The 12,225-nt window shown below is 52.3% G+C and overlaps 1 pseudogene; it reads left to right on the forward strand.

Annotated features, from left to right (window-relative positions):
• The first annotated feature begins 4,909 nt into the window (after positions 1–4,909).
• Positions 4,910–6,023, forward strand: LOC144793510 (28S ribosomal RNA; annotated as a pseudogene).
• The last annotated feature ends 6,202 nt before the right edge of the window (positions 6,024–12,225 follow it).

Genomic DNA, 12,225 nt, shown 5'->3' on the forward strand with positions numbered 1-12,225 from the left:
TGGGATCGGTCCTGGGTATGTCCTCCCCTGGTGTCCAGGCCCGAGCCCGAGAGCTCCGGCGGTCCTGCCCGTGCCGGAGGCCCAGCCCCCCTTGGGGAAGCGGAGCCCCGGTGCCCTACATGGGTAGGCGGGAGCCCTAACGCAATCGCTCGGCTCGGGTGGGCATACGGAAGTCCTTTCGGTCCTGTCCATCTGGTCGCACCATTCCTCTCGGCCATCTGGTCGCACGCAATGCTTTCCAATGGGGCGACCAGATGGCCGGGCTGCCCTGGAAGTCTTGATGAGGGCTCATTTGCCTCCCCAATCCCAGCCAGGGCTCCAGGAGTTCGGGTGCATCTGCCCCTAGGTACCCCTGAGTCTAGAGGTGTGCACGGGTTACCAGAAAGGGGAGTAGCCTTCCTCCAGATTACTAGGGACTGGGTACTCCGGAACCCCTCTCAGCCTAGTGGTCCTCAGCTGGCAGCAGGATGGGCCAGGATGCTGCCCCATCCCGGGGTCTGTCCCAGGGCATGCCATGTGGCAGGTTGCCACGGATTGGGTCCTGTGGGCATGGGGAGCCTCCCCCTGCTTGGCTGGGTTCAGGGGCTCCCAGGAGCCCCGGGAAGGGCGATCTCCCCACCGGGGCTCTGTCCTTGGTCCTGCTGCATGGTTCGGGCCCGGGGAGGCTTCCCTTGCGCCTCTGGGCCCGGGATCCCTGTCTGGGTCCATGGGCCCCAATGGGCCCCGGGTCCGGTGCTCCAGCCCTGGGCCCCGTCCCCCACCCTCAGCTCTGTCCTCAGTCCTGCTGCCTGGCAAGGTACCTGGGATGTTGTGCGGTGACTCTGGGCCTGGGAGCCCATGCTGGGTCGAGGGGCTCCATCGGGCCCCGGGTCAGGTGCTTTGGCCCTGGGCCCTGTTCCCCAGCCTGCCACTCTGCCAAATGCCCAGGACGGGGTTCCTTGGTGCTGTGGAGCCTCCACTTGCTTGGCTGGGTTCAAGAGCTCCATCCAGGGCCCCTGAGGGCCCGGGGATGGTGGCCTCCCCACCTCGGGCTCCGCCCTTGGTCCTGCTGCATGGCAGGGTGCCCAGGATGGTTTCCGGCTGGCCCGGGGAGGCTTCCCCTGCGCCTCCTGGCCTGGAATCCCTGGCTGGATCCAGGGACCCCGACCCCCAACCCCCCGGCCTTCTGCTCTGCCAAAGGCCAAGGACAGGGTTCCGTGGTGCCCGGGGAGCCTCCCTTGCTGTGCTGTGTTCAGGATCTCTGGTCATGGCCTCCATACCCCAGGCTCTGTCCTCGGTCCTGCTGCGTGGCAGGGTACCTGGGATGGTGTCCGGTGGGCCTGGGGAGGCTTCCCCTGTGCCTCTGCGCCTGGGAGCCCTGGCTGGCTCTAGGGGCCCTGTCGGGCCTGGGTCAGGTGCTCTAGCCCTGAGCCCCACCTCCCGGCATGCTGCTCTGCCAAAGGCCCGGGACGGGGTTTCGTGGTGCCCGTGGAGCCTTCCCTTGCTTGGCTGGGTTCAGGAACTCTGGCCGAGGCCCCTGAGTGCCCCCGGGAGGGTGGTCTTCCCACCCCGGGCTCTGTCCTCAGTCCTGCTGTGTGTCAGGGTGCCCTGGATGGTGTCCGGCGGGCACGTGTAGGCTTCCCCTATGCCTCTGGGTCTGGCGGCCCTGGCTGGGTCCAGGGGCCCACCGGGTGCTACAGCCCTGAGCCCCGTCCCCAGCCTGCTGCTCCACCAAGGGCTCAAGAGGGGGTCTGTCGGTCCCATGCAGGCGTACCCTGCTTGTCAAGGTGTCCGCGGCCCCCGTGTGGTAGGATCCCCTTGCAGCCTCCATGGCTGGGGCCCAGCTGGGTCCCTGGGCCTCCGGTCCCCCTTGCCCTGGCGCCCGCTCACTCTTCCATTGTGGCACAGAGCGACCAGATGGCTTCCCTTTCGTGCCCGCCCATCTGGTTGCACCTATCCCCTCAGCTATCTGGTCACTCACAATGCTTTCTCATAGGGTGACCAGATGACCGGCTTCCCTGGAAGTCCCAATGAGGGCTCATTTGCCTCCCCGATGCCAGCGAGGGCTCCAGGAGGTTGGGTACTTTCGTGCCTTGCGTCCCCTCTATCACCTTTGTGTGCATGGATTACAAGAAAAGGGGATAATTTTCCTCTGGATTACTAGGGAGAGGGTCAGTCAGACCTCCATGAGATACGGCGATTCTGAAACTGGTGACGTCAGAGCATGGGCCTGCTGCCGCAGCCCCCAGTGGCCCAGGTATGCACCTGCCTGTCAGCCACTTCCTGATGGTCCTTTTTTTCTGAGTTTGCTCAGTCAGACCTCTGTGAGGTCCGGCGATGCCGAGATGGGGAAGCCAGCACCCGGGCTTGCCCGCTGGGGCCTTTAGGGGCCTGGGTACACACCTGCCTCTCAGCCTCTTCCCAATGGCCCTTTTTCTCTGTGTCTGCTTGCCCTGGGAGCAGGCAGGGGACACTAAGCCAGCATACCCCCTGTGCAGAGTGGCCTGCCAGGGCACTCTGGGTCTGTTTAGGGATGGACTGCTTGGCCAGCCTCGGCTGTTGTTTCAAACAATTAGCTTCCACCCGCATGGACCGTCTGACTCGAGGGCCTGCTGCCTGATGGGAGGCCCTTTACCCAGCAGAGCGAAGGATGAGTGGCCCCGGCAGCTCATGCCCCCCAGTGGTCTGACCTGAGTGGAAGGGGTCGAGTGGTACCAGGCACTCGGGATGCCGCTGCCCAGGATATCTGAATGCCCCCTGCGCCACGCCGTGATCCATCTCTGCCCAGGACATTTCCACAGCAGCTCTGATCGACCGTTCCAAGGGGTGCCGCCACTCCCAGGCTCTGGCATCCCTGCGTCTCACTCAGGCTGCGCCTCAGCCTGCCTCCCTCCCGGGGGAGACTTCTGAGCCTGCCGGTGCCCATGCGACCTCACCTCTCCACACCCCAACAGCGAGCCTTCCCGTGGATGGGCTCCTTCCTCTGGCAGACTCCAGAAAGGGAGGGGTGTGTGAAGGTTGCCATGTGCCAGTGGTCTGCGGTGATGTTGGTTACCCACCGACCCGTTTTGAAACACGGACCAAGGAGTCTAATACGTGCGCAAGTCGGAGGGCTGAGCAAAACCCTGTGGCAAAATGAAGGTGAGGGCCAGCGCAAGCCAGTTTTGTGGGATCCTGCCGTGTTTCCAGCGGCACAAAAGGGGGTGGTGATGGACGGAGCATCTGAGCCAATCAAACACTCACACCCAGTCAAAAGATCTGGGTTTGATCCATCACCGTTCTTTAGCCCACTATGCCACCCCAGTTCAGACATGGCTATATGCAAATCAGTCTGACCCTGTGCCTCATGGGAACAGTCCAGCCCGAACTGCCAAGCCATATCTTCCCTGGACCGGAAACAAGCTTCCGATGACCGGTTTCTGGCATTACAGCCGTCTTCAGCCCGGCTTGCTTGAATCCAGTGGCAAAGTGATCAAGGGACTCACGTCTGAGCATACCCTGCCACACTTATGGCGGCCAAAGCGGTACAAAAGGGGGTGGTGATGGACGGAGCATCTGAGCGAATCAAGCACTCACACCCAGTCAAAAGATCTGGGTTTGATCCATCACCGTTCTTTAGCCCACTCTGCCACCCCAGTTCAGACATGGCTATATGCAAATCAGTCTGACCCTGTGCCTCATGGGAACAGTCCAGTCCGAACTGCCAAGCCATGCCTTCCCTGGACCGGAAACAAGCTTCCGAGGACCGGTTTCTGGCATTACAGCCGTCTTCAGCCCGGCTTGCTTGAATCCAGTGGCAAAGTGAGCAAGGGACTCACGTCTGAGCATACCCTGCCACACTTATGGCGGCCAAAGCGGTACAAAAGGGGGTGGTGATGGACGGAGCATCTGAGCCAATCAAACACTCACACCCAGTCAAAAGATCTGGGTTTGATCCATCACTGTGCTTTATCCCACTCTGCCACCCCAGTTCAGACATGGCTATATGCAAATCAGTCTGACCCTGTGCCTCATGGGAACAGTCCAGCCCGAACTGCCAAGCCATGCCTTCCCTGGATCGGAAACAAGCTTCCAAGGACCGGTTTCTGGCATTACAGCCGTCTTCAGCCCGGCTTGCTTGAATCCAGTGGCAAAGTGAGCAAGGAACTCACGTCTGAGCATACCCTGCCACACTTATGGCGGCCAAAGCGGTACAAAAGGGGGTGGTGATGGACGGAGCATCTGAGCCAATCAAACACTAACACCCAGTCAAAAGATCTGGGTTTGATCCAACACCGTTCTTTAGTCCATTCTGCCACCCCAGTTCAGACATGGCTATATGCAAATCAGTCTGACCCTGTGCCTCATGGGAACAGTCCAGCCCAAACTGCGAAGCCATGCCTTCCCTGCACCGGAAACAAGCTTCCGAGGACCGGTTTCTGGCATTACAGCCGTCTTCAGCCCGGCTTGCTTGAATCCAGTGGCAAAGTGAGCAAGGGACTCACGTCTGAGCATACCCTGCCACACTTATGGCGGCCAAAGCAGTACAAAAGGGGGTGGTGATGGACGGAGCATCTGAGCCAATCAAACACCCACACCCAGTCAAAAGATCTGGGTTTGATCCATCACCGTTCTTTAGCCCACTCTGCCACCCCAGTTCAGACATGGCTATATGCAAATCAGTCTGAACCTGTGCCTCATGGGAACAGTCCAGCCCGACCTGCCAAGCCATGCCTTCCCTGGACCAGAAACAAGCTTCCGAGGACCGGTTTCTGGCATTACAGCCGTCTTCAGCCCGGCTTGCTTGAATCCAGTGGCAAAGTGAGCAAGGGACTCACGTCTGAGCATACCCTGCCACACTTATGGCGGCCAAAGCGGTACAAAAATGTGCATCATCCACGGATACAAGAAGGACGCCGTTACATGGGGTCTGACAGGACACCAGGTTATCACTGAGGAGCCACCAAGATTTGGAAGGTTATTACGATATACATATGCTTTATTTTCATGTGTGCACAGGTTTTTGGTCTCAAGATGGTGAACTATGCCTGGACAGGGCGAAGCCAGAGAAAACTCTGCTGGAGGTACATAGCGGTCCAGACGTGCAAATCAGTCATCTGACCTGGGTATAGGGGCAAAAGACTAATCAAACCATCTAGTAGCTGGTTCCCTCTGAAGTTTCCCTCAGGATAGCTAGCTCTCGGAGCCCCCAGTTTTATCTGGTGAAGCGAATGATTAGAGGTCTTGGGGCCAAAACGATCTCAACCTTTTCTCAAACTTTAAATGGGTAAGAAGCCCGGCTCGCTGGAGTGGAGCCGGGCATGGAATGCAAGTGCCTAGTGGGCCACTTTTGGTAAGCAGAACTGGTCCTGTGGGATGAACCAAACGCCGGGTTAAGGCGCCCGATACTCATCAGACCCCAGAAATGGTGTTGGCTGATATAGACAGCAGGGCGTGGCCCATGGAAGCCGGAATACACTAAGGCGTGTGTAACAACTCACCTGCTGAATCGACTAGCCCTGAAAATGGATAGCGTTGGAGCCTCGGGCACATTCCTGGCCGTCGCCAGCCCTGAGAGCCGCCACTGATGCAAATCTTGGTGATAGTGGAAAATATTCAAACGAGAACTTTGAAGGACAAAGTGGAAAGGGGTTCCATGTGAACAGCAGTCAAACATGGGTCAGTCGGGCCTAAGAGATGGACAAGGGCTGGTCGGAAGAACGATGGCCTCCGTTGCCTTGGTTGATCGAAAGGGAGTCGGGTTCATATCCCCAACACTGGAGTGGCAGAGACGGGCGTCCTCGTGTCTACCAGGGCGGTAACGCAAACGATCCCAGAGAAGCTGTTGGGAGCCCTGGGGAGAGTTCTCTTTTCTATGGGAAGGGCAGGGCGCCCAGGAATGGGTTTACCCTGAGAGAGGGGCCCGAGCCTTGGAAAGCGTTGTGGTTCCGGCGGTGTCCAGTCAGCTCTCGCTGATCCTTGAAAATCCGTGGAAGATGGTATAAATCTCATGCTGGGCCGTACCCATATCCACAGTAGGTCTCCAAGGTGAACAGCCTCTGGCATGTTGGAACAATGCAGGTAAGGGAAGTCGGCAAGTCAGATCTGTAACTTTGGGATAAGGATTGGCTCTAAGTGTCAGGTACGCTCCACAGGATCCGAGTGATGAATATAAAGCCCACCTCCAAACGTCACAAACACTCTGATATTGAGTCAACAGAGGATTTGAGCCATTAGGTGAGGGGAAAAGTAAAATAATAAACAGGGAAGGGAAGGAAGGGAACAGCTGGGAAAGGGATGTACCTGAAACGACAGAACATACAGGGGTAAGATCACCTATCGTGCAACACCGTAACATCTAATGTACTGATTAGTAGACTGAATACCTGTGGGGGGAAAAGGCAGGCCTTTTCTACTGGTTTTTTCTCTGTTCTCCCTTTAGATATACAAGCTTGAGACCTATAGGGAACACACATAGGTTAGCCTCAGTCTGATATCAAGTACTAACACACTCATGACCCAGACAGGACCCTCCTCTATACCTTAATCACAGCCTATGCCTGCACAATAAGGGATTCCGGGTGGGAGTCACCACCATGACAGAAGAACAGGTTTGAGAGAGAACAATGCAGCTGTGAAAGTGTCTAAATCCAGGACACGGTAATGCGTGGGAAGCAAGGACCACTGCACTCCGCTCCCTTGAGAAAAGTACACTCTGAACACCAGGCAGTCCCCAGGCACCAATAAAGGAAGAGAGCAAAGTAAATAATAAACGAAGGTTGTTGGAAAGGAAGTAGTAATGTACCACCATGAAACAACACAACCTCCTAGACGTTTCTACTCCTTATGGCAACGCGTAGCTGCGACCGCCACAGCGCTCCTCGAGTACTTAGAAACTATTTGTCCCATAAACAAAGAACAAATTACAAGCGCTTGTACTGACTGCGTGGAGCTGCGACCGCCACCACGCACCGCCTACTTCAGTAGTAGTGGCGCCCTACCACTCCGCTCCGCTCCTCTGAAATTCCCAAAACGAAAAGGCAAACGCTGCAGTTCCTTCACTGCGCGCTTCAACAACAAACGGCAACGCGTGGATCCCCACAGCGCTCCGCTCAATGACGGGGAAGCTCAAGGCGAGGGGCCGCTCCTACCTGAAACTCTGAATGAGTCACAGCAGCCGTCCAGGACGAGCCCCCAAGCCAGCAGCAAGACGCGACCTCCTTCCTCCAAAACGATAGCAGGAAACAGAATAACACGCAACAGGATGCGTGTCACCCGGACTGATGTAGCCTCAGCCGAGGCCTCTGGGTAATGTAGTTTTTCCTCAATGAAAAGTGTAAACAGTCATTCGTATCACATGCGCTGTACTGCAGGCGCTCAGACGGGCTCTGACACTAAGGGCTGTGTCAGTTGGGCTGGGGCATGAAGCGGGGCTGGGCGCACGCCGCGGCTAGACGAGGCGTCTTCCTCTGGGGTGGCGGCGACTCTGGGTGCAAGCCGGGCCCTTCCTGTGGATTGCCCCAGCTGTGGTGGTCGCCTCTCCCCATGCCCCCTCCCCGGGGGGGCTTGCAGCTGACTTGGAACCGGTGCGGACCAGGGGAATCCAACTGTTTAATTAAAACAAAGCATCGCGAAGGCCCGAGGTGGGTGTTTACGCGATGTGATTTCTGCCCAGTGCTCTGAATATCAAAGTGAAGAATTTCAATGAAGCGTGGGTAAACGGCGGGAGTAACTATGACTCTCTTAACCTATTCTCGGCTGTAGTGGCCTTTACCTCCCAGTGGTCCCGAATGGTAACTTCCTCTGTAGTGCTAGACTCTGCGTAGAGAAGTCTATAGAGACAGGCCAAACAAGGTTCTATCATGACAGCGAGCGTGATAGTGAGAAATGGTGAAGCAAACAAACCCAATTACAGATGGAGTAGTTCCTGGAGAATAAAAACCCCATTAACCCCTGCGCTGCTAGGCCTTTTCCCCTCCTGTGCTAAGCCTTTTTTTGGCGATTTGGGGTAGTGCGCGCTTAGGCCCCTGTAACTTTTTGACCACATAAGGTATCCATGCCAATTTTGCGTCCTTTTCTTCCAACATCATGTGGATTCTAAAGGTGCCCGGGTTTGAGGATTCCCTTGAAGGCGTCCCAGAAATTAACCAAAATATAGTGAAATTTTTGTTTTTTTCAGAAACATGGGAAAAACGGGCTGCAAATGAAAGCCTCTGGGTTTTTCCCTGCAAATGGTATCAAAAAAGGGTTTGTGGGGCTGAAATCTCCATTTTCTCAGCTTTTAGGGAATGACAGTCTTTTGTCAGAGAACCAACATTTTTCACACAGTTTTGGCATTTTTCTGGGACATAGCCTATTTTTGCTATTTTTAGAGCTTTTCACCTCCTCCCAGTTAATGGTAGAAATGAGTTTCAAAGCAATAAGGGATCCTGGAATGCTATATATTTTCGAAAAGTAGACAAAATGCTAAATTCAAAAAGGGGTCATTTGTCTAAATCCATGAAGGTTTCTTTTTAGAAACTAACAGTTAAATATTGGAATAATTGAAAAATTGTTGAAAAAAACTGCCTTTTGTCTCAACGTTTTCACCTATAACTTCTTGTAATTTTGATAGCTCTTAGAAAGCAATGTACCATTACATTTGTTAGACCTTCCTGGTTGTGGGTATATATAGGACTTGTAGTTTCTCCAAGAACTCGACGAACCCAGATCCAAAAACTGAGCAGCAACTTGCAATGATTTTTTTTTTATTTACTGGGTACAGAGCACTTATTCTTGGAAAATGTATATGTGGAAAAATCGGATGTAAGACACCTATGTATTTCTGAATTGGGTAGAAATTATAGAGTCTAGAAACAGTATATAATTGCACATTTTCAAAATTGGGAATACTCATACTAGCATGAGAATTATTGGTCATTTTTGAAAAAGATTTTTTTTTTACACAATGTCTTTCATTGGGAAGGGAGAAATGCATGAAAACTCAATTGGTAATAACAGTTGATTTACAAATCTGAATTACCCTAAGTCTCCCGATAAAAACGGTACCTTACTTGTGTGGGTCCGCCTTGTGCCTGCGACAGGAAACGGCGCAAAATGCAACGTGGTCACACCTCAATTTTGCAGTTAAAAATTGACCCTTTTATGGCAAAGTGCCTACCTGTAGTTTTTGCACCCTAGCTCTGCCGGCACCTAGGGAAACCTAGCAAACCTATACATTTTTGAAAAGTAGACAGCCAGGGGAATTCAGGATGGGGTGACTCGACTGCCTACCACAAGGTTTTGTTACCCAGAATCCCTTGCAAAGCTAAGAATTTGACAAAAAAACACATTTTCCTCACATTTCTGTGGTGGAAAGTTCTGGAATCTGCTTGGATCAACAAATTTCCATGCACCCAGCGTTCCCCCAGGTCTCCTGAAAAAAATAGTACCTCACTTGCGTGGGTAGGCATAGTGGCTGCGACATGAAACAGCGCGAAACGCAACGTGGACGCACCTCAATTTCCCAGTGAAAACTTGCCATTTTTGGACAAAGAGACTACCTTTTGTTTTTGAGCCCTAGCTCTGCCAGCACCTAGGGAAACCTAGCAAACCTATACATTTTTGAAAACTAGACACCCAGGGGAATTCAGGATAGGATGACTCAACTGCCTACCACCAGGTTTTGTTACCCAGAATCCCTTGCAAATCTAAGAATTTGACAACAAAAACATATTTTCCTCAGATTTCTGTGGTGGAAAGTTCTGGAATCTGCGTGGATCAACACATTTCCACCCACCCAGCGTTCCCCTACATTTCCCCCAAAAAATGGTACCTCACTTGCGTGGGTAGACATAGTGGCTGCAACATGAAACAGCGCAAAACGCAACATGGTCGCACCTCAATTTCCCAGTAAAATCTTGCCCTTTTTGGACAAAGAGACTACCTTTTGTTTTTGAGCCCTAGCTCTGCCAGCACCTAGGGAAACCTAGCAAACCTATATATTTTTGGAACCTACACACCCAGAGGAATTCAGGATGGTGTGACTCATCTGCCTACCACCAGGTGTTGTTACCCAGAATCCCTTGCAAATCTAAGAATTTGACAAAAAAAACATATTTTCCTCAGATTTCTGTGGTGGAAAGTTCTGGAATCTGCGGGATCAACAAATTTTCACCCACCCAGCGTTCCCCTAGATTTCCCCAAAAAAATTGTACCTCACTTGCGTGGGTAGACATAGTGGCTGCGACATGAAACAGTGCAAAACGCAACATGGTCGCACCTCAATTTCCCAGTGAAATCTTGCCCTTTTTGGACAAAGAGACTACCTTTTGTTTTTGAGCCCTAGCTCTGCCAGCACCTAGGGAAACCTAGCAAACCTATATATTTTTGGAACCTAGACACCGAGAGGAATTCAGGATGGTGTGACTCATCTGCCTACCGCCAGGTGTTGTTACCCAGAATCCCTTGCAAATCTAAGAATTTGACAAAAAAAACAAATTTTCCTCACATTTCTGTGGTGGAAAGTTCTGGAATCTGCGGGATCAACAAATTTTCACCCACCCAGCGTTCCCCTAGATTTCCCCAAAAAAATTGTACTTCACTTGCGTGGGTAGACATAGTGGCTGCGACATGAAACAGTGCAAAACGCAACATGGTCGCACCTCAATTTCCCAGTGAAATCTTGCCCTTTTTGGACAAAGAGACTACCTTTTGTTTTTGAGCCCTAGCTCTGCCAGCACCTAGGGAAACCTAGCAAACCTATACATTTTTGAAAACTAGGCACCCAGGGGAATTCAGGATGGGGTGACTCGACTGCCTACCACCAGGTTTTGTTACCCAGAATCCCTTGCAAAGCTAAGAAATTGACAAAAAAACACATTTTCCTCACATTTCTGTGGAGGAAAGTTCTGGAATTTGTGTGGATCAACAAATGTCCACCCACCTAGCGTTCCCCCAGGTCTCCGGAAAAAAATGGTACCTCACTTGCGTGGGTAGGCATAGTGGCTGCGACATGAAACAGCGCAAAACGCAACATAGTCGCACCTCAATTTCCCAGTGAAGTCTTGCCCTTTTTTGACAAAGAGACTACCTTTTGTTTTGGAGCCCTAGCTCTGCCAGCACCTAGGGAAACCTAGCAAACCTATAGATTTTTGGAACCTAGACACCCAGAGGAATTAAGGATGGGGTGACTCGTCTGCCTAACACCAGGTGTTCTTACCCAGAATCCCTTGCAAAGCTAAGAATTTGACAAAAGAAACACATTTTCCTCACATTTCTATGGTGGAAAGTTCTGGAATCTGCGTGGATCAACAAATTTCCACCCACCCAGCGTTCCTCCAGGTCTCCCAAAAAAAATGGTACCTCACTTGCGTGGGTAGGCATAGTGGCAGCGACATGAAACAGCGCAAAATGCAATGTGGCGCACCTCAATTTCCCAGTGAAATCTTGCCCTTTTTGGACAAAGAGACTACCTTTTGTTTTTGAGCCCTAGCTCTGCCAGCACCTAGGGAAACCTAGCAAACCTATACATTTTTGAAAACTAGACACCCAAGGGAATTCAGGATGGGGTGACTCGACTGCCTACCACCAGGTTTTGTTACCCAGAATCCCTTGCAAACTAAGAAATTGACAAAAAAAACACATTTTCCTCACATTTCTGTGGTGGAAAGTTATGGAATCTGCGTGGATCAACACATTTCCACCCACCCAGCGTTTCCCCAGGTCTCCCAAAAAAAATGGTACCTCACTTGCGTGGGTAGGCATAGTGGCTGCGACATGAAACAGCGCAAAACGCAACGTGGTCGCACCTCAATTTCCCAGTGAAATCATGCCCTTTTTGGACAAAGAGACTACCTTTTGTTTTTGAGCCATAGCTCTGCCAGCACCTAGGGAAACCTAGCAAACCTATACATTTTTGAAAACTAGACACCCAGTGGGACTCAGGATGGGGTGACTCGACTGCCTACCACCAGGTTTTGTTACCCAGAATCCCTTGCAAAGCTACGAATTTGACAAAACTAACACATTTTCCTCACATTTCTGAGGTGGAAAGTTCTGGAATCTGCGCGGATCAACAAATTTCCACCCATCCAGCGTTCCCCCAGGTCTCCTGAAAAAAATGGTACCTCACTTGCATGGGTAGGCATAGTAGCTGCAACAGGAAAAGGTTCAAATCGTACGGTGGTGAATTTAAAATACCCTATAGCAAAACTACCTTGATTTTTTGGGGGGGCACCTGAGTTTTTGGCCTGGGACTCAGTGGCCATCTTTTGAAACTACCAAACC

Source organism: Lissotriton helveticus, chromosome 11 (assembly GCF_964261635.1).
Source record: "Lissotriton helveticus chromosome 11, aLisHel1.1, whole genome shotgun sequence".
Taxonomy (NCBI): Eukaryota; Metazoa; Chordata; class Amphibia; order Caudata; family Salamandridae; genus Lissotriton; species Lissotriton helveticus.